The following is a 21,931-nucleotide window of genomic DNA, read 5'->3' as shown; positions in this document are numbered from 1 at the left end:
ATTTTTGTAGCATTATCCAGAACTTTCTTCATTTCATCAGAATTTGTTTCTATCAGCACCTCTCTGTGCAGAAAAGCAGTGTGCTGCAACATCAAGATCAGGAGTTAGTTTTTAAAAAATCAAGCAAAAGCTTGTCACGAAGCCAACCACTGATCGGCACCAGGAGTATAGATGACAGACTTTTGTTTTTCAGATATGAAGACCTATGACATTTATATTGGCTTTTGTTTTGGGAGGCACCACACAGCAGAAACATTTTCTTAAATTTCATTCATCATTTACAAATCATGCAAATGCTATAGCATGTCAAATATTGAACTCTGGACTTATCGCCCCCGATAGAAAAGATGTTGCTTTTCAGTTAATTACACAAAACTTCTTTAGCATCATATGATGTAAGTCAATTTATTAAATTGAACTAAAGTCTTTTCAATTTCTTGTACTTCTTGCCCTAGTATTGTTGATGTTATTAGCTTCTTACCACCTATGTGAAATTTTCTTTTCTGGAGTAAGTTCTTCTACTCGATAATTTGGTTCCTAAATCTTTTCAGCAAATGTAATTTTTCAAAAAAAAGCTTTACTGTTTTCATATTTCAAAAGCCATTTAAAATAATTGGCATCTTTACTTATCAAATGGGTGTGATTTATAGTCACAAGTGCTGGATCAAGTGCCAGGTTGTAAGTTGCATTCCACAGGGACAATATACAATGGAATGGGACAGCTTGGATTATAAGTCAATATAAAATCATTAAAACGAAGCTTTCATTGTAAAGAAAGAATCTCTTTCTGTTCCTAGTTGCACTAGTATCCTGAAGTAACTCAGGAGACCAGGTCTTCACCCCTGACCTTCTCAGCAGCGTCTGTAGTTCTGTGCCCAGCATGGTCTTCTGTCTCACACCTCACCTTCAAACACTGCATGCAGCACAGGGCCATCAGATTTGTTTGTAAGAAACAAATCTTTTTTTTTATTCTTACATATTACTTTTTATTTTTCACCTTTATTGGGATATAATTGACAAAAATTTGTATATATGTAAAGAGTACAACTTGATACTTTTGTGAAATAATTGCCATAATCAAGCTAATTAATATATCTGCCAGGTACTGTAAGAAACAAATCTTAATAAATACGAAAATGGGCATAGTAGCTAAGTGAGAAATCACAAAAAAGTACAAAAACTCCACAAACACAATTCAGTTCTAACCTGCAGGACCCACGTTTTTGCAATGTTTACAACAAAGGGGTCGAGGACAACTGAGTTACGACAACACAAGTTTCATCCTTAGAATGAAAATTTCCCTCTCAGGTCGTACAGGGTGAGTAGAAGTAAACTTACAGCTGTTCCTATGGAAAATAACACAGTAATTAATAAATAATAATACAAGAATAAACTTCATGTTTTGCATATTTACAACTGTAAACCTAGTTTTGCCCCACGCTGTACGTTAGAGCTTCCTCGCTCCCAAACGCCAGTTGGCAATGCAGGAGAGGCTGGGGGAGGTACTCGGGAGGGAAGGGCCAATATCATGCTCCGACCACACTCCCCTGTGTAATAGTGGTCACTAATCATCCACGCTTCTCCTAGCTCAACCAAATGTACGGGGGCCCACTGCACAATGCCATGTGGGCCAGAAAAGATCTCTGACGAGACTCTAACAGGGCTGCTCAGTCACTGTTCCCACCTGTAAATTCAGCATTATGCAGCACAAAAAGTTCAAAAACTGTATTTTCAGTCATCATTGTATATGGAATCCCATCAATATCTCACAGAATCTCAGTTGAGAAACTCCCCCTCCAACACAACTGATTTCTTTTTCCTCTGAGGGGTCATTTTCATTTAACTCAGATCCTTCATGACTTGACTGGCCAGTTCAGGTTCAGCTCCTCCCTCATTGTCTGACCTGTTCTCAGATATGGGTTTTGTCTGTCCCAGCCCCTCACCCTTCTCTGGTACCACCTGCTGGTCATTTTCCCCCTTCTGCTCGGTCATTTTGACTTGATCCTTCACCAGATTCCAGTTCAGCTTCTTCCCCATTTCCTGCTTGCACTGCCCACCCTGGGCTAAGCTGTGGCAGGTTCTTAGGGCTCTTCACCACCTCCCGGAGGTTATATTTTCTAAACTGTGTGTAATCTGTCCCAACACTCAGGCAGCAGACAGCTTTAGTGGCTTCCACCACCCTGTGTACTGTGGATTGGTAGGATTCACTTTGTTTGGGGGATTGGGTCTTCCTACTATTCCCGCCAATTCTTTGATAACTTCTCTATTCATGTGACTGTTATTTGGAGATTTGTATACAATGTAAAATGGCCCTTTATTGGGAGCTTTAAGTCAGGGTTTGAAAAAGATGTTTCTCATATCTTCTAATAAACCTTGCATGTGCCTGATATGGTTAATATTTGAAAAATAACCTGAGTCTTCTTTTTGGTTTTGCACATATCCTGGAGAATACAATGCATCAGTTCCTCAGGTTGTGTCCCAAGCATCCTAATGAAGATGAAGCTATTTGCTCCAGTTTCCAATGACTGGAATTTTCTTGGCTTCATCTTTGTAGAGGCTTTAATGTAATCAACTTCGTTCCTCAGGGCAGCCACCATGTCATCGTCTTCTCCGTCACTTATAAGGGCTGATGATCTGTGTCTATAAACTTCCCAGCCTATACCAGTCATCGCCTTATTTTTTGGGAAGGCCGTTGACTTCCTCCATGCACTTGCCCCTCATTCGTTCCTGTTGCAGGTGAGGAGAATGCCGTGTAGCCCAGGTCCCAGCTGCCAGGGTCGGACACAGCTCTGGAGTCCCTACTCCTACTAGTGTGAGCTGGTTACCCTTTCTCTGTTCTCTGAACTCAACCCTTCTAACAACCTGCTATAAGATCCATCTCTGCAAAACCAAAAGGAAAAAAGAAAGGAAGGGAGGAAGAAAGGGGGAGAGATAGGAAGTGAAGAAGGGAGGGAAGGAGAACTCCAAAATTACACAAATACTCCATGGCTTGTGTGCTTGCTGTTGATTGCATGGTGCATTTTCAAACTTACATAGTTCTACTAATGCAGGATCAATGAAAGAAAAAATGGGTTTACTTTATTACTTAAGCATTACTCTCTACACAAAAAGAATGTCTTTTAGATGATCACTATAGCATATTACTCATTGTATTAATTTTGAATACTGATGATGTGCTGAGCATTATTATTAACAGCAATAGGAATAACAATTCTCATTGACTAAGGACTTTCTCTGTGCCACTCTGATAAATGCTTTGCAGCTGTTATTAAATTTAATTTTTATATTAAATCTGTGACACAGGCATATTCCCATTTTGCATAGCAAGGCTTAGAGATGTTAATTAAGTTGAAATTTAGCACTGCTTTTAAAATCCAAACTCTGCATCATTATGCATTCATTCCCTACACAAATGTTTGTTGAGCACATACTGTATTACAGAAATTGTTCTAAACACTTCAGATAAAAGCAGCAAACACAACAGATAAAAAAGTCCTGAGAATCTTGTGGTACCCCTAAAATTAAATTAAAAATCCCAATAGTTTAACTTCGAATGTGGCATTCATGAGGAAACCTCACCTTACTCTTTATTTCTTATGTAAAATCAACATTAACCTAGACCAGGAGCTCTCCCACAGTTGTACTTACAACAAATCATTTGTGAAATAACCCTTTGCACTAGGGCTAGAAATTTTTGTTTTAATAAGCATCTCAGATTCCTCAGACTGTTCAAGGAGAACATTTTGAAGAATCTTAGTCTAGAATTAAAAAAAAAACCTATTGTACAGATTACAACAGCTGCCTAACATAGTTCCCAGTCTGATGTCTGCTCATTTCCTAGTGATACTGCACATTGCTTTCATATCCAGCCAGCATTTTGAACAAATACAGACTCACTCAGGTTGCTCAGTAGCTCCTTAGGGCCCAGAATAACCAAGTAGTATCATTGCCAGTAGTGTCAGTTTGGTACCTGAGGTCTTCACTGGTCGAGACTTTACCCCTCCACCTAACTCGACCTACTCTACCTACCACTCTGCTCCTCTGACCTTATCAATGTCATCTAGCAATACTCTCTACAAATCCATGTATGTGATCACTTCTGTGCTGGACAGAAATTCATATTTCTGAATCCCATCTATCCACAGTATAGCTAATGAGTAACTCATATCTCTGTCTCAGTGAGACACTACTAGGACTTAGGGCAGCTCTTAATGAAACTTTACATTATTATTGAACAGAAATAATGAAGACCGATTACCACTTGGAGATATATTTAATTTGTGTTTGAATCTAAGTATTATATGTGTATGTCCCTTATTATTTTTGTGAGACTTGATGTTATTTTTATCAAATAACAATACAATTGCATATATGTGCCAAAGCGTTGTACAAAATTTCAGCAGAGATTTTTTTAAGCCAGAGAAAAATGTATGATAATTAAACCCTAGTCAAGTTTTCTTCATTTCAATGGTTACTACAACTTGTAGTTAACAGTAGGCTGAAGGAGGCTTCTAATGCTAAATTATCACATGCAAGCTGGTATTTTAGAATTTCAAGAGGCAGGCTCAAAGTCACTGGTGATGTAAAACGGTAGAATTTTTTAAGTGTCGATTCACATCTTAGGTGGTGGGCAGCCTAAGTGGAGGTGGGTTTCACCAAGGAGAGTAAGGTGACAGGTTACCACTGGGAGTCCTGGGGCAGGTTCCCTGGGTGAATTCACCACCTTCCACATCAGATCTGAAGTTTTATATTGATATTTGATCATTTTCTCAGTCTCTCAGAGATAGGTCCATGCACAAAACTAAGGGAGACTTTTTTCAGGTCTCCATTCACAGTCAAAATAAGAACACATGGGGGCCGAGAGCTCTGGTCTCCTTAGAGAGAATTTCATATAGAAAGCCAAATTTTTGTTAGAAACTGGTTATACAATGAACCCAGAATCAGAGTCAGAGGAAGATGAATGATTCCTAAATTAAGTAGCTGTGACCGTTCACCTGACATCTGCTCCGCTGGTACTTGGTGAGGGTGAGTTTAGCCCTCAGGTGTCCTTTCTTGTAGGAGCAATGCCAATTCTGAGTCCGATTCTTGGATTCTCTATGACTGGTGATGACTTTCCTTCACCAATCCTTCACTTCCTGAAGGCAAGTCAATACACTCTCCCTGCAGGAGCTCTAAGCTCACATATAGGAATAGATTTTCAAGGACACAGTGATTTTCTACAATGTCTTTTGCAGGTAATTCAGCACAAATGTTCAAATGATATTAAGTGAATGATGGCTCTGTGCTGGGTACAGTTTATACTTTTATCCTTTCACAGTAAGGTTATAGGCTAAGCCTTATAATTTACAATGGTTTCTTTGTATTACCATAGCAATACGAATACATTATTATAAATTTGGGAAGTAGAGAAATACAAAAATCAACTGAAATCTCATTTCCAAATATGTCTACTCTTGATATTATGGTTTATATACATTTAGTCTAAACAGAAAATATTATTTATTGTTAAGTATACATATAATACCTGAACATATTCTTATAAAAATTTCAAACAATGTGTGTAAAGTTTGTGCCCACAACCCCATCTTTACCTCTCTACAGGTGATTACTTATGTCACGTGGTACCTTTCAAAACAGTTTCTCCTCAGGTATAAATACAATTGAAAATGAAATCATACTTTACATGTTTCTTTATAGCATGCTTTTCATACATAGTTTTATGAGCATTTTCCCATGACACATTCTTCTCCAGTATCATTTAGGAGCTATTATATAATATCATCAGTTGTTATAAGTTTAAGGATGTCTTTATGTATCTCTAAATAAGTATGCAAGTATATTTATATGTCAGGGCCAGAATGAACATCTTTTTGTACCCAACCTTCACCTCTACAGACCTCACCAATGATCTATGGTAGGGTGTGTTGGGAAAAAAAAGATACATTTTTCCAGCTCCATTTAAGCCAGATTTGAAGGTCAGTCTTCTAGTCCTGGCAGCTCTTCTCTGCACTGTTGCAGAACTCTTACAGCAGTTCTGCACGCCCTGAGCCCTGCTCTTTCTTCTTTCCTCTAAAATACATGCTCCATGAGACTCATTCAAAAACACGTGTTTTTCCATTCCTTTACTCTGGCTAAATCCCCCAGTGTTTACAAGGATTTTGAAGATCCACCCTTCCTCTGCCTTCTTTTACCTTTTCCCACCCTCCCCTGACACAGTTCCCATGTCTTGTTACTTTCTGCACACATCCATCACCTTCAGACTTACTGATCACTTGTTCCCTCAAGGCAACACACTCTCATTTCTCTCTATGTTTATATGTTTTGTCCCTTCTTCTTGGAACACTCTTTCCAGCTTGGAATAGATGCTTTGAATAGCTCCTTTGAGATTCCATTGGTCCTTTAAGATTTCAACTATAACCTCAAAGAATATCAAAGAAATAACTTTATGATAACACATATTGTGCATGCATTTGTGGTTTCATTCATGTTCTCCAATAATAAGCTGTGAGTTCCTTTGGGCATAACCTGTGTCTTAACTCATCTTTGAATCAGCAGGATCTAGAACCATATCTAATCCAGCAGAGGAATTCAATGGTCACTGGATAAATGAATGATAGGTGTGCTAAGTAATTAATTTTCATAGGGTGAAGATAGCAAGTAAAAGCTAACTCAAATACTAATAACCCTAATAATCAAAATATACCTGGTCCATGTGTTCAGAGGCATAGCTTTTATGTCTCATTTGGCTAAGTAGTCAAGATCCCACTTCCTTGCTATCCTACTCAAATAATTAAACACATACACACACTTCTACATCCTTCTTGATCTTCTTTCCAGTTTTTTGTTACTAGAATATAAAAATATGTTCAATGTATTATACTAATATGATAATGTAAGAAAGGCTATGCCTTAATTCCTATTAGTTTTTATGTTTTATTGAATAATTTATTCATATTGTGTGCATAGCCAACTGATATCTGAGAACCAATTCAAAATAAAAACCTAGTTATGACAAGTCTTTTAAATAAAATTATTTTAGAAAGAAAAAAGCCTAATAAGGAATAGGAATATTTCCTTAAGGTCCTTCCCAGACTAGAAATCCTTAAAAGAAGAAGCAGAAGCAGAGAAGAGTCTTAAGAGAGTCAAATGTAAACATTGATTTATGTTTTGGTTGTTCTGATTTAAAAGTAGAAGAGACCCATAGTTTGAAGAATAACAAAGTTTCACTGTACAAGACTGAGGAGAACTTGTGATCTGTACATAATCTCATCTACCTGCCCGATGTGTGCAGCTGCAGCCCGCCACAGTGAGGCTGCTTGGGCTCTTTGAGGCACAGGTGCCCCTCTGAGCAGTTATTCTATTAAACTTGGAAAGAGAGAGGGTGTCTCACAAAATCAGGGTTTTTTTAACATTATTTTAAGAAGCCTGTAGCTCTGGCTGGCGTAGCTCAGTGAATTGAGTGTGGGCCTGTGAACCAAAGGATCACGGTTCGATTCCCAGTCAGGGCACATGCCTGGGTTGCAGGCCAGTTCCCAGTGGGGGACACATGAGAGGCACACACACTGATGTTTCTCTCCCTCTCTCCTTCCCTTCTCTAAAGATCAATGAATAAAATCTTTTAAAAAAAGGAAGCTTGTAAATGAGGACAACTATGCTTCTGTAGAATTCCACAAGAATTCCGGGAGCAACTGTGCAGCGAAGGATAGGTCCTCTGCAATTGAAGGTGCTCACCTTCCCAAGCAGCTATTTAACTAGCATAGAAGAGCAGTTATTGACCCAAAGCCACCGGCCATATCTGGTTATTTGATACAGGTAAATTAGGGGCCAGCTTTTCAATAATGGCAAGTGTTTTTTAATTAGATAAGAAATATTTAACTTGAAGCTCAAATGGAATATTTCGGTGGTTCTTTTTAACAGTGGTTCTGGCTCATTGCTAAAGTCCTTACGTGTATTTAACTATCCATAGCTTTCTCTGTTTTCCTAATGGTTGTTTTAAATGGACCTTCACTTTACAAAAGAAAAGTCAATATATAGAAGGGCCAAAATTAGCTTTGCATCTGACTACAGTGAAAGGGACCTTGAAGTGTGAATTATTACAGAGAATACTTCCCCCGGAGTAACACCACTGGAAGCCTGGACATTTATTTCTTCTCTTTAGCCAGTGTAGATGTGGCTTCCATGAAAGATGATATGGCAGAAGATAAAAAAACAAATGCTATTACAGAACAAAGTATTTGATTTAGGGGCGGCAATATAGAGTTGCCAATAACCAAAAACAAAATAACAATAACAACAACCCCCCCCCAAATATGGTTAGGTGTGACCAAAAAGGCAGCCACAAAGTAAATCATGGTTTTATCTTTCTAAACCCATTTTTCCTAATAAAGGAGAAAAGTTATACCATTTGATCAATGGCTGTAAAGAATGTCAGGATTTTGATTTTCTTGTTAGCAACTCAGTGAAAATGAAATGGATAATTGCACAATGAACTTGGTCTTGAATCTCTGGTCTTCCTTGATGAAAATATAGTTACTCCTTTTCTCTCATTTATATAAATTCAATGAACATGAGGTATATGCATCTGTTTGAGTTCGTGTTTTAATTTAACTCAGACAAATCTCCAGAAGTAAAATTCCTGGATCATATGGTAGTTCTTTTTAAAAATTTCTGAGAAACCGTCATACTGGTTTTCATAGTGGCTACATCAATTTATCATCCCCCACAACAGTACATGAGGTTTCCCTTTTCTCTACATCTCTGTGTTCACTGCAGCACTAGTTAAAGTAGCCAACATATGGAGACAACCTAAGTATCCATCTATGAGTAGATAAAGATGTGGTACATATACACAATTAAATATTACTCAGCTATAAAAAAGAATGGATCATGTATTTGTAACAACACGGATGGGCCTTGCAAGTATTTGGTTAGTAAAATAAGTCAGGGAAAGACAAACACTATATAATCTTTCCTTTACATGGAATCTTCAAACAAAAGGAAATCAAGGTCACAGATACAGAGAATAGATTGGTGGTTGCCAGAGGTGGAAGGCAGTGGGAAGTGGGAGAAATGGGTAAAGGGAGGTCAAAAAAATCACAGAAATTAAGATTAAAAAGTCATTTAAATAAACAAAAATTATATTATATTTCTTAATTAATGTAGATATATTATGGAAGAACAGACTTCAAAGTATAAGTAATTCTATAATTCTATAATTTTCTTTTCTTTGAAATAGGCAGCCCAATCTCATGCATCCAGTTTCTCACTAATTTTGTCTACCTAAGAGCCTGCTATACTTCTTACATTTTTACACCTTCACTGTATTCAGTGGGGGCAGGGGTCCCTTTCATTATCCAAGGCAGTGGGAGTTGTATGTATGACAAATTGAAGTTTGGCCTCAGCTCTTTTAAATAGTAGACAGACTCTCAAATATGTGAACTTTAAAGTCTTACATACTGACGAGCTGAGCAGATTTTATTTGGGCTCTGAGCTCTCTCCCTGCCCCCATATGGAACTAGTTTGTCCTTCTCACAATCACTTGAAGAAAATGCAAAACGACTCCCATGGTTCTCTTTCCGAGCCTGGTATTAATGACTCAATCTGCCAGATTCCCAACACAGCAGTCTTTGGGTTGCTGCTCCACAGCTGTCTCTGCTTTAACCACCCACCCTGCCCTGCCCCTGCCCTTCTGAAAGGGCTGGGCACCATCGCAAGGAAGGGTAGCACAGTATGTCTTTCTGAAATGAGTTTAAACAATACAGGTAGCATCTTCTGATAAAAACAAAGACAATACTTCTCTTGTCAATCTATATTTAGAGAAAACACTGTTTGCCTTTCTGTAGATCTTTAGTAACATTAGTGTTTGTTTAGCGTTATAAAGACAACATGGGAGGTATACAAATAATTAGGTATACTCCATATACTATATATGTAACAGGCATTCAATAAATATTTACTGGGTCAGTTAGGAACTAAGAGTTCAACTTGTTTGGGATTTAAGTTTTATTAATCTCCAGAGATGGCTTATACATGGTAACATTTTAACTCTCAATAATGTTTTACAATTCAGGTCCCATGAGCATTTTTATCTGATTTGAAATATCAATGACTTAATGGTCTCCTCAAATTATATAGGGGACTGCCCAATGAGGATGGAATTAGTCCGTGCCTGCTGACAGATGTTGGAAGAAATAGCTCATGGAATAACCCATTAAAATAAATACTGGAGAGTTCATATGAGAAATGAGAGCACTGAGTTTTACAAAGAGACCTATATCTATTCCTGTGTCCCTTCTATGGCATAATTCCATCTGGAACCTGGGCATTCATTTTAAAAATGTTTCAAAAGATTTTATCTTCTTTGTAAGAGGAGAGAGGATTTAACATTATTTCTAACGTTAAGGTTTAGGACTGTGACCTCTGTCGGAGGAGGCTCTATAAAGTCTGTGTCATCAGTGTGTTCCATGCAGATACAGGCTGGTCCTCTATTGTTCATAAGTAAATGGAATTGTTAACACATTTGCTAGAGCCTGGCAATGAGAATGTGAGAAAATGATAGAAAAATATATGAATCAAAATCAGTGCACCTATGTAACAATGAGTGAATAAATGCTTATAATAGATAGTTGGAGGTCAAAGATCTATACTCATAAATATAAATCTGTAAGTAGAAGAAAAACTCAAAAGATGTTTAAAGAGAGGATGTAAGTAGGAAGATTAAAAGACTTATTAATATACAATTTGGTTAATCAAGAGTTAAAGATATGGAATTTATAAATAACTAAAAAAAGGCATAAAGATCAGCAGATATAGGTAGTTTAGTACAAAATTAGTGTGAATGAAGGAAATAAGTGACAATAAAGACATTCTCCAACATTTTTTTTTCCCTTCCTCTTGCCACTCCCCACAAAATAAACAAATAAACAAAACAGCTCTGAAGAGTATACTTGTGTCTTCAGAGACAGTATAACAGAACAGAGTTTGGAGTTTAATTGCCTGGGTTTGAAACCTAGCTCTCATCCTTCCTGACCCTTAGTTGTCTCATCTGTAAAATGGCTCTAATAATAGTAAAGTCACAATCCTGATTGGGAAGATTAAAGAAGGTAATACATATGAAGTCCTCAAAAGACTGTCACATGTAAATACTTGATGAATATTAATAAAAATAGACAAAGAAACTAAACTTCCCTAACCAATAACCATAAAATATGTCATAGCTCAGTAAACACTAGTTTTATGAATGACAGTGTAAATTAGACCACTGTCAATTTCTGTGACATTGATAGATATATATAAGCATACTGAGAGTAATGAAAATAATGAGATATAGACATAGCTAATTAAGCCATGCATGCAGGCAATAAACTGGAGAAATTAAATATGAAAAGGACCAATTTTCTCAAATCCAGAAGGCCTCATTTCCTTTGGAAATTTTTTCATTTTATATAAGCAAGCAAACACCAAGTACAAAGAACGAGCAACCGATGAGCTGCTTTGCTGACTGATAACCAAGACTGAAGTCTACTTTGAGCAACCGATGAGCTGCTTTGCTGACTGATAACCAAGACTGAAGTCTACTTTATTTCAAACTCAAATGCCTGACTAATGATCCTTTAATTCAAGTGTTTACTCTTCAATAAATTAGATTTCTAATCTGTTGAGAATCCAGTTTTTCTTGCCATATAATAGGGGGGCTTTATTGGCTGAACCCATCATGTGTTTTTTTCTTTTCTTTACCCCTATTTGATACTGCAAAAAATCCCTGAAAGATCACCCTTAATGACCTACCTCTAACTCTCACCTGTATTTTCTGAAAGCTTTTTCTTTATTATATTCCATCCTTCTTAATTGGTGTCATTTGTTCTCAGATGAAATTGGATTCTTGGGGAGTCCCCAGAATTTGGTTATATTGACCTAACTGTTACGCTAAGAAGGTGTACATTATTTTATTTGCTTCTTAAGCTTCAGATGCCCTGAGGCAAACATATTATATGTTTTTGCTCATGTTTCACAATAGCTGCACAAGTGTGAAAAAATGCTTGAGATACTGAGGGTCATGGAAATCTGCACAGCTATTGGGAAAGGTAAATTTCCCAAGTTACAGAAAACATCAGCCCTAATAATGAAAAACTTCAGAAAACCCAGTTTCATTTTTTTCTCTGATTCTATTATGAATATTTTATATATTAGTTCTATTATACATACATATATTATATACTAATTTTTCATCTACTAAAGTCTTTTTATTATTATTTTTCATCCTCACCTGAGGACACTTTTTCATTGTTTTGAGAGAGAGAGGAAAGGAGTCAGGAAGGGAGAGAGAGAAACATCAACTTAAGAAAGAAACTTCAATTGGATGCCTCCCATACATGCCAGGAGCAGGGATTGCAGACACTCTGAGCGGGTATCCAACTCACAAGCCAGGCCTGTGCCCTGACTTGGAAGCGAACCTGTAACTCTTCAGCTATGGGATGATAGCTGAACCAACTGAGTGCTCCAACTGACTGAGTCACACCAGCCAGGGCTCATCTATTTCTGTTTTGAAGGTATATATTTTAATGTCTCTCCCTTGACTTACAAATTAATACAATGTAGAGCTTTGATGAATATATATCAACATCTAGTTCTTAAATTCTTGACACTGAGAACAATGACTGCTATTTCAAAACCCTAGTAAAATAAAGTTCTCAGTTTTTCTCAGTGACATGAAGATTGCATATGTTAAAAACTCATGATAAATTCTTCCTCCAAAGAAAATAGAAAACTCACATACTGTTATCTCTGAGTCCCTTTGCATAGTGATGAGAGAGTACACTTTATTCTGTAAATTAAAAAACAAAGCAAAACTAAACCAACCTATTTTCATGAAATCTGTGACAATGAAACCAATTTCCCAGAAATACCATTTAGTGATCTGTCTTTAGTTCTAAATAAAATAAAATTCTTTCAGTATTCCTTTTCTTTTCTAAGAATACATTAAAAAATTAGTGTCAAAATGAATTACATGGCACCAAGTTCCCTGTAAAAATTACAGTCTCTTAAATGTGTTTCAATTCCCTTGGCGTCATGTGTGGCTGACTGCTAGCTCCAAGCGAGCAGCTTGTGGACTGGACCCTCCCCTGGTGCCTAAAAGACCAGGCCAATGGCCATCTCAGAGCGTTTATGGGTTTGCTTTTTTACCAAAAATTAAGTCAAGACATCATAAAACTTGTGACTGAAATTAGTGACTTTTTTAGTATAAACATGCTCAAGGGAGGTAGACTTGTTCTCATTTTTATTTCTGTTTAAAGAGCAGCAAGAAACTGTCTTTTCAGCATCCTTGAGGGGAAGAAGAGAGAGAGGAAAGGGTGAGTAGAATTTTGAAAACCATTGAGAGACATTGTCTGAGGTTTCTTTGCAAAGAGGAAATACTTTCTCTTGTTATACTTGGACAACGTGCTGGTATAAGTTCTACAAACGAGGCTCCAGCATGCATAAGCAGATTCTTCTGTTGACCAGAATCATCAGAGTGCTTATTCTCTCCATGACTGGTATAAGATAAGAGTCCAAACTCCCTATCATAAAATATGGCCTGCTGTTTTCTGCAGCACAGTGAACCCCTGCACAACAAGACACTTGCTATTCCTGAGGCAGGCTCCTTCTCCTTCTTGGTCTCTGTTCACATTGTTCCTTCCGGCTGAATGTAAAGGCCGTCCTGTTTTGCCACCATCCTCCATACAAGCACACATTCCTCACGAACTCTTACTCATATTTCACAAATCTCCAAGGATTTCCTCTGTGAAGCCTTTCCTGGCCCCTTCACTCTCTTCCAATGTACCCCATTCAAACTAAACCCCAGTGGACTGACAACTTGTCTTTAGTGCCCAAAGATAGCCTATTTATAAGGGTTCTTACCCAGGGACTGTGAGTGTGGAGCTGAATCACACATGAATATAAGCAAAATACTGGGTTTGTTTATTTATTCTGAAGAGAAGATCCATTGCTCCATTAAATCTTTAAAAAGGTAATTCCTTGATCAAAAAACAGGACAAGCCCTGGCTGGTGTGGCTCAGTGGACTGAGCACCAGCCTGAGAACTGAAGTTTGCTGGTTTGATTCCCAGTTGGGCCTGAGTTGTGGGCCAGGTCCCCAGTTGCAGTTGGAGGCACATGAGAGGCAACCAATAGATGTTTCTCACACACATCAATGTTTTTCTCTCTCCCTTTCTTCCTTTCTACACAGTATAAAAATTCTTGCACATTTTGTGCAAGTAAAAAAAAAAGGAAATGAAATGAAACTGAAGATGCAGCAGTTGAATACATCAGGAAAATGAGTCTCATCCAAGCAACGACCCAAGAAATTAAAGGACAGAGAGCTTCATTGAAAATCTTACATGGGGCCCTGGTGTAGCTCAGTGGATTGAGCGCGGGCCTGCGAACCAGAGGATCGCGGTTCAATTCCCAGTCAGGGCACATGCCTGGGTTGCAGACCAGTTCCCTGCAGGCCAGTTCCCAGCAGGGGACACAGGAAAGTCAACCATACATTGATGTTTCTCTCCCTCTCTCCTTCCCCTCTAAAGATAAATAAATAAATAAAATCTTAAAAAAAAAAGAAAAACAATTAAAAAAATCTTACATGGAAACTATAATATGCTGCCATTCTACACCATAAACATCTGGGGACAGAAGCGCTGTCTTCCTGGTCTCTGAATTTCTGGCATCTAGATTAAAATCAGCTGTGTTTATTGAAATGCCTTTATTGATGTGTCTTTCACATATTTATTAGAAAGTGCTTCCTCTCCAGACATGTGCCAAATGTGGCAGAGAGAGTTCTGCCCTCCTAGGGGACAATTACAACCCAGTGTGGCATGTAAGGGCTTTGATAGAGACAGGTGCAGAGCCCAGGGAGAGTACATGGAGGGAGCTCCTTATCCCATCTAAAAAGCAGAGCTCTACAGACTGAGTTAAGTAAGACTTAAAGGTTAAAGAAAATCAAGTCAGCCAAAGAAGTTAAAACTCCTAGAGGATGGAGGTTCAGTTCTGTGGGGTTTTGTTTTACACACAATGTCTTGTACATTGTTGTTGCTCATATTTAATGAACAGAGTAATCAAAACATTGAGAAAAAATGATTGCAATGTGATAGTAGACCATTTTAGACCTGCTGTCTTCAGAGGCTATCACTAGCTGCCAGTCCAAAGTGTTCTAGCTACTATACTATGGCTAGTTGTCTGATTCTCCTTTGCTCTTATCATCATGCTTTTTCATTTCTTTCTTATACTTATGCTTAAGGTACTGCTTAAGGCTATGCTTAAGGTGTGTGTGTGTGTTTCTATCTTGATCAGTCCCAGAAAGATATAAAAAATAACTTTCTTAATAAGACATGCTGGGTCTCACTTATAAGCCTTCACATAGATTATTTCCAACTCCAATTCCAACTCTGAACCATTTCTCCAGCTAATTCCAATTTGTCATTTTTATGTCAACTTAGGTCACCCCTTGGAGGTCCTCCTATCTCCTCCCAGTTGGTTAGATTCTGCATATTCATTAGTAAGCTTACTATGTTCAGCACATTGTAATTACTTGTCTCCCTGTGCACTGCTCCCCACCCTTCCCCATCCACCACACGTGTGCATGCACGTGCACAAACACACACATACATGACTATACTGAAATCTTTGTGGACATTTTATTTCGGGATAGCATGTAACAAAAAATGATTAATAATTCATGCATTGAAGATACAGCCTTCATCTTTCCATTGGTGACCGGTACTAGGAAGACCCAGAACAGGGGATCACATGGCATCCCCCTAGACTATTTCCTGGAGGCCAGCTGGTTCTAGCAACCTCGGCCAACCTGTCAGTATCTAGGAGAGCACTTGCTCGGGTCCCACCCAGCGTTAATCATTCTGGAGCAGAATCCTCTGGGAATCCTCAGACCTAACCACACAGGGGCATTTGTTTTTGTCAGCTTGGAAAAATACAAGACTCTAGAGACTGACATTAATCTGCATTAAAGTCAAGAGATTTTTCTGACCCTGAGAAGACCTGAAAAAAGTACAAAGTGACTTTGTATGACCATGCCTTTTTCCTTTTGAACATATCTCAGTCAAGGAGTATAAAATATAATGTTGTTGACTAAAACAATTCCTTCTTTGTTTTAGGAAGTAACCACAATAAAAATTACAGTCTAAAAAATAATATACCTCCCAAGTTGAAGAAATAATTTGAAAATACAAATAAAACTGCTTAAAATATTGAGTTTTATATCTGAGCCAATAATTCAAGAGTGTAGAGACTGCCAGGAGATTCCCTATATATTTTTTTCTACCTTGATTAGTCCAAGAATGCTGGAAAAAAAGAACTTTTCCTCTTAGCATTTCAACACATCTGCTACTGAGTCCAGCCGGGCCCATGTAACCCAGAGGATTAGACAAATAAAAAACATTTCACTAAAAAGAGTGAAACAAGTTTTGCAATAGCTATAAAAATGCACGGTTTAAATTTACATGTGAGGCTCAAGAGAATTCTTTTCAATCTGCCCTAATCTGTTTTGTCCTTAAAATACATACACAACATGGGAGTACTTGAATAATACTTTTTAAGAAAGGGATTTTGGAATTGGAAAAAATTGGGAAAACTTTATCCTTACCTTCTCATTTTACCTCTGAAAACTTGAGACTTGGAAAAGTGAAGTAACTTTTCCAAGACCATTCAGAAAAGTGTCTACAGATCCAGTCTAGAGTTCGTGTCTCTTGATTAATAATATAATGCTTTACTCACTGAATCAAACTTCCCAATAAAGATCTTGGCCCAAATAAACTTTGTACAAGAAAATATTTAGTGGCAAAATTATTTCCAAGGCTTTCTTTTTTTTGCAATTTTGTCTCAAACATTCTATTAATCTCTCCATGTGGAATCTCTTCCAGAGCAAGGCTTTCACACACAGCTATACATGAAACATACTTCAAAATTTTGTGTTATAAATGTTATAGTAAGATTATAATTGTAATATAAGATGTTCGTTACAATGGTTAAACAGCATTCAGATTTTACTAATAAAAATACACATTTTTCTATTTGTTTAAAGGAGAGGTTATCTTTAAGTTAGTGTCTCATTATATTATATGTAATAAAGAACTTACTAATCAAGTTAACAGTATAAAGATATAAATGATTGAACTTTAGGGAAAAAAACCGTAATCAAGATCTGAAAAAATTAACACACAAAATCATTTTATCTAATGAAATACATTCACTAAGAGTGTGCCTTTCTACAGAGGCTAGAATTTTTTAATTTTTATTGATTGATTGATTTTAGAGAAAGAGGGGCAGGGAGAGGGAGGTAGGGCAGGAAGCAGGGGAAGGAGAGAGATGAACATCTATATGTTATCCACTTATTCATGCATTCACTGGTTGCTTCTTGTATGAGCCCTGACCTGAGATTGAACCTGCGACCTCGGTGTATCGGGATGATGCTCCAACTAACTGAGCTACCTGGCAGGGCTGAAGCCAGAACTTTTTAATATAATTTTATTTTTATAACTGAAAGCTATACAACTAAATTGATTTCCAATTGGAAAATCTTTACTTTTTTAGTTATACTAACATGATACATTGGTTTTTAAACAATGCTCTACAAATATCCAAGACATGAAAAACGGGGGAGGGGGACAAAGGGATATTTTATTGATATTAGGCTCTCTATTCACTTCAATCAAAGTAGATTAGTTTTATGCTTTATGCGATTTGCACATTACGATATTTTGTAACAATTTTCTTTAAAAGAATATATATTTCATTTTAAAAACAAAAGCAAACCTTAACATGTAAATGAAACTTAACCTAACCAATAGTGGGAAATGGACTTTCATGACTTGGGATTTGGAAAAAAAGCATAAATTGGTTATATAGCCTTGTGGTAAAAAAAAAAGTCTAATTTAAATCTCATTACAAAGAAATAACTAGATAAGTCCAGAAAGAAACGTTTCTGAGGAAAACTAACCTGGTTTCTTCAAAAATTAATGGTGGGTGTATAGCAGACCACTCCAGATTAAATGTGACTAAAGAGACCACAGATGCAATGAGGGTATCTAGACTGGGTCCTGAAGTCATACATATAAATACATCAGTAAAATTTATTTTGGGACCTGTGTGGGAGTGGATTTACATAGATATACAAAGTCTGTCCAGAAAAAATCCAACAATTGTTAATATAACAAGAATCGTTTGTGTGGCATTGATGTAACATTGCAGCCAAGGAGAGTGGACTGGAATGTGCATGTGTGAACAACGATGACTTCACTGTAGTAGTCAGTGGGGGTGGTAGACTCTGTTCAGTGAGCACGTGAGCAGTAGAATGTGTACTATGTGGCCATCACATTAAAAATAACTGAGTGAGCAGAGCAAAGAATCTGCACCAAGCAATTTTGCCTTAAGCTTGAACATTTCTCCATGGAAACTCTTCAGATGATTCAGAAGGCTGCAACTATGGGTACCTAGTGATTGGCAACTTCATTTTGACAATGCATTCACTCACACATTGCATCTCATGCAGAGTTTCTGGTGAACCATCAAATTACCCAGGTGACTCAACCCCCCTACAGCCCATATTTGGTGCCCTGTACCTTCTGGCTTTTCTAAAAACTAAAATCACCTTTGAAAGGGAAGAGATCTAAGGCTGTCAGTGAGATTCAGAAAAATATGACAGGGCAGCTGATGGAGATAGGGAGAACTGTGTGAGGTCCCAACATGCTGACTTTGATGGGACTGCAGCATCACTGTCCTACGTACAGTGCTTCTTGTATCTTGCATCTTTTTCAATAAATGTCTCTATTTTTCATATTACATGGCTGGATACCTTCTGGACAGACCTTGCACAATTAAAAATTTGTATTGAATCAATTATAAATTTCTTGGGTTAATAAAAATGTACTATAAATGACTAAATATCTTTCATAGTGGCATGGAATATCAGTTTGTTCAATACAAAATGTGTTGCCTACTCTTTCTGATTGGGTCCCTGTAACAGGGTGGTAGAGATAATAGGAGACAGACTATTCCCACTTAAAGATACAAAAAAAACCCTGAGGTACAAAAGTAACACATGATTTGCTCATGGTATAGAACTAGACTGTGTTATTGTCTCCTGGGTTAACCTGGGGACTATGTTTCCCAGAATCTATTCCTTCGGATGGTTCCAAGTTAGAGGTGGCCAAAAGAGGACTTGTGAGATTATGATGGTGGAAGTGAAGCAGCAGCCTGACCCTCAGACCTTCATTATATATGGTGATGCTCAAGGACAGAGGTGCCCAGCAGTTCCCAGCTTTTCCCCTTCCTCTACTCTCCTTCCTCCTTGCCTTCCCCAGGCTGTAAATGATTCCAGACCCACTACCAGATACTTAATTGTACAACTCTGGGTAACACAGCTACAGTGAAGCAACAGCTTTCCTTAGATCTACCCCTTTTTGGTCTCACTTTGGTGGGTGGACCTGATGGATCTTTGTGATTTTCCTTATATAAGCTTTTAGTTGTTCATCACATGCCAGCCCTTAACCCTTAACCATTAGTGGTAGTGACCTTTTCACTCATTTTCTACCTTCACCTTCCAGACATTCACTTCTCCAGCTCATCTCACACTTGTGTAAATTTAAATTTGTATAATGAATACTTCCATAACAACTGTCACATCTCTGTTTCCTTGACTCAACACTAATCAAGGAAGTTGGTTTGGAGGATAGTGAAACTAGTCCTCCGTTGGAAACTAGTCCTCCGTTGGAAGTTGGAAGATTTAATAGCTTCCAAATCATCTGATTCCTACTCCAGAGCTCTTTACAGAAGTTCATAGCATCTTTCTAATTCAACATATAATGTTATTTTTTAAGAATTTATCTTGGTGGTGGGGGTTATGTATTTGTTAAATCTAAGTATTGGGAATTGCAATGTTTTCAAGGCAAGTAAAAGGTCACCATAAGCCCTAAATCAACAGAAACTCTTACTGAAGTATTTATTACAGAGATTAAAACTTAATCATTTATCAAAGAATTGAAGAATCATAAAATAAAAAAAATTGTGTACAGAAAGTTAATTCTAGTTCAGAAAATAATTTCTTGGCTGTATGAAGCTTTATAATTACTTTAATTTATAAGGCAGAAAATTGAGAACAAGAGAGAAGACATGTGTCCATGAACATTCATATTATTAAAGACAGAAATGGGATTAGAAGAAACATTCTATCTCTTAGTATATGTTTTTGAGAGTATTTGATTCTAGAAATTAACTAATGATTGTTCTTTATTAAGGGGTAAGTATATAGTGAGCAGTTATGAGATCAAAGCTCAGATCTTGACTTCTACTCATATTAGTACCTGTGACCCTGTACAAAATACAATGCTTCAGTTTTCTCACATGAGCGCAAGGTGCATAGTATGTATTCATTAAACATTAGCAATTAACTATCAGTTAACAATTTGGTTAGTTTAGGTATATATCTTGAATTTTGATAACAATAGTTTTTAATCTCTAGAAAATGAGACAGTGGTAAAGGACACACACACATGGTTATTTAAAAATAAACCACTTGTTGATGAGTTTATAACAGAGTGTGAATACTGAATAGTTAGCCACAGAGTGTTATGAATATATGAGAGTAAAGAGCATCCAAATTAGCCTGAGAGTGAGGGTGATGTATTTCTCTAGGAAATCACAGTGGGGAGACTTATAGTGGAGTCCTCTTAGGATCAATCCAAGTGGCAAAGGGAAGAAAGCTGTACTGAGCCGAGGGAAAAGCTGGACTTACACATGGTCATATTGAAGACCTCAGCTAATCTCCAGTGCAATAATGGACCTTGGATGGCCCTTCAGAACTGCCCCAACTTGGGGCAAGGGGATCTTTACATACTCTTATATCGAAAAGTCATGAGTGTAATGTCTGCAGGGAGGAGCAGTGACTTTGGGTGATGGACTTTCTTCAGCCCCAGGCAATGCCCAGGTAGGGGACCTTGGCTATAAGCTGTTAGCCAGCAATCCACGAGGTGGGAGGAGTACTTCAGTTCTGAAGGGAGACAATATGTTAGTACATCACAGTATCCACCATAGTGGATGTCAGGGAAGACTTCTAGGAATAAGGGAGAATCTTTAAAATTTAGACGATTTTAGGTGTATGTATATAGGGTTAGAATATAGTATAAGCAAAAGCAAAGAAGGTTTAAGGAAATTGCAGGTAACTACCAGACATAATCATAATAAAGGAGTGTCTGGTTGGGTAAGGTTAGGAGGAGAATATGACAGCCACAGCTGAATAAGAAGGTAGTGGTCAGGCCATGAAGACTTAAATGGCAGACTTTAACCTGTAAATACCTATCTGAAGATTGTTGAAATACATGAAGGAGGGTGGAGACCAAGTCAGATCGTCTGTTAGAGAAAACATCCCACAATAGTGTGGAAGCTAAATTTGAGAACATCAAGACAGGGGGCAGGCATGCTTGTAATAGTCTGGGTGTCAAATGACAAGAATCTAGACAACATTACCTCTCTAGGGGAAGTATTTAATAATTTCATATTGATTATGTTATTTCACATGATGCATTCATTACGACACTCTTACATTATTGATTATTTTCTTTATTCTTCTGGATTCGTTAGATTTCCTTTTCTATCTGAGAAAATCATTTGAATCCCCTTAGAGGATAAAAGAAAAAATATGTGCATTACATGCACATTTATAAGCTTATCTGTCCATTCATAACCCTTACTTTCAGTCAACATGAGTCTAGAGCATGAGGAGAACGTTTGCAAGTTTGATTTATATATATGGCTATAGCTATTATAAGAGTTTTTTAAAAATAACTTCTGTTAAGATAGGGTATTAAAAATTAAACCCTCAGAGAACTTCTGCATTTAATTTGAAATAGAAAAATATAGAAAATGTAAAAAAGTAAAACAAAAATCTAG

General features: G+C 37.3%; 1 protein-coding gene and 1 pseudogene across 2 annotated transcripts in view; both read right to left on the bottom strand.

Annotated features, from left to right (window-relative positions):
- The window catches only part of ANGPT1 (angiopoietin 1), a 246,579-nt gene that overhangs the window by 15,905 nt on the left and 208,743 nt on the right, over window positions 1–21,931 (bottom strand). The gene's annotated exons all lie outside the window — the stretch shown is intronic.
- On the bottom strand, window positions 1,739–6,712 carry LOC128626717 (THUMP domain-containing protein 1-like; annotated as a pseudogene).

Source organism: Artibeus jamaicensis, unplaced genomic scaffold (genome assembly GCF_021234435.1).
Source record: "Artibeus jamaicensis isolate MK-2021 breed Jamaican fruit bat unplaced genomic scaffold, CSHL_Jam_final scaffold_916, whole genome shotgun sequence".
Lineage (NCBI taxonomy): Eukaryota > Metazoa > Chordata > Mammalia > Chiroptera > Phyllostomidae > Artibeus > Artibeus jamaicensis.
Note: the sequence above shows the minus strand (reverse complement) of the source record. Positions and strands in the feature narration are given on the sequence as shown.